Source organism: Monopterus albus, unplaced genomic scaffold, assembly GCF_001952655.1.
Source record: "Monopterus albus unplaced genomic scaffold, M_albus_1.0 scaffold4.1, whole genome shotgun sequence".
Lineage (NCBI taxonomy): Eukaryota > Metazoa > Chordata > Actinopteri > Synbranchiformes > Synbranchidae > Monopterus > Monopterus albus.
The window spans coordinates 7,285,212-7,286,619 of NW_018127884.1; the positions used below are offsets into that span (position 1 = coordinate 7,285,212).

Consider the following 1,408-nt stretch of genomic DNA (forward strand, 5'->3'; position numbering starts at 1 on the left):
ACCAGACAATACAGTCTGTCGCTTTAAAACATAACCTTGATGAGATTCAGCCCTGTACTGATTTATAACGGGAAACTATCTGTTATAAAGATGTGCAATTGAAATATTTTCTCCTACGTATGAACTTGAAGTTCTACATAAAAAAAAATCATTTCCTTCCTGTCATGATTTTTCTTCGTCAGCATGTTGATTATTCCCACCAATCAAGGCACGATTTAATTTCTGCTCAGCCAATGGGAGGCCAGGAAGTTCTTAATGCGTCAGTGGGTGTGATCTCGGCAGGAAGTGTTCCGAACAATACAACAAAGTTTTAAGGTAAGTTTATACCAACCTTAAGTAGCTACATTTTACTATATAGTGATTCAAAATAACAAAAAATAGACGCAATTTCTGTCTGTTTCTGTGTCCCTTAGCTGTTCAGTGAACACGGTCGCCTCGTGGCCGACGTTTTACGGCAGTGGCGTCTTCTATACGTAAGGTCCGATTTATCACAAAACACACCAAACTGTCTTTAAATACTCATCATTTTAACAAAACCGAAAATCACGATGTATTTAACTGACGGTTCTTGTCTCCGCTTAGGCGAATCAACGCTGCTGTAAAAATAATAAAACACTCAGACTTGTTGCAGGTAATGAGCTAACTTCACCTGTTTCAGTCAAAAATAACCTGTACACATGACCCGATTAGATCAGATTTTAACATTGGATCTTTCTAAAAAGCAAGGCTCTAACATAGTTGACGTTGTGCTTTCGTGGCGCAAATTTCTAACTGTTTTGTGATTAATCAGATTATGTTTACCCAGATGACAGGGAGTCAATGTGAGACTGTTGTGGTTCCTGAGCAGCTGCCTGGTCGGTGATCCTTTTGTGCCTGCACCTGTAAATCAGGGCAACGTAGGAACCCGTTCTTTAGCTAGGCCCACTACATGCTTTTATCACATATATCACATACAGACATGTATAGTACATATGGGTAAATGTATTTTTTCTGACTTCACCTGTGTTACTATAAAAGTCTTCAGAAATACAGCAAAATATATTTTAGCAATAATTGGATACATTTTTAAAATGTCACTAGATTTACCATTTTTATTCCAAAGGTTGTTATTCCAAAAAAGTCCCCTATTTATCATTTAATAACAATAGGCCTATATAAACATTTAATAAATGGTTTATAACTAAGGATGGGACAGTATATCGAAATTGAGTATATCACAATCCAAAAACTTCACAAAATGAATCACCTTGTCTCGCGATATACAGTATGCCATGCTGTCTCCATACACCATCAACTTCTTATTTTTTGTAAATAAGATAGCCTAACAGAAGTCAATATACAGTCAGGGAAAAAATTATTTGAACCCCCGCTGATTTTGGAAGTTTGCCCACTAACAAAGAAATGATCA

At 36.6% G+C, this 1,408-nt stretch overlaps 1 protein-coding gene across 5 annotated transcripts in view; it reads left to right on the forward strand.

Moving 5' to 3' along the window:
- The first annotated feature begins 214 nt into the window (after window positions 1-214).
- Window positions 215-1,408, forward strand: part of tradd (tnfrsf1a-associated via death domain) — a 9,914-nt gene continuing 8,720 nt past the window's right edge. For 2 of the 5 annotated variants that reach the window (XM_020610093.1, XM_020610086.1), the window contains exons 1-3: window positions 215-315; window positions 414-478; window positions 583-631. The gene's annotated coding sequence lies outside the window, so the exon portion shown is untranslated. The remainder of the gene's footprint in view (window positions 316-413; window positions 479-582; window positions 632-1,408) is intronic. The other 3 variants (XM_020610113.1, XM_020610101.1, XM_020610109.1) reach the window with 3 other exon arrangements.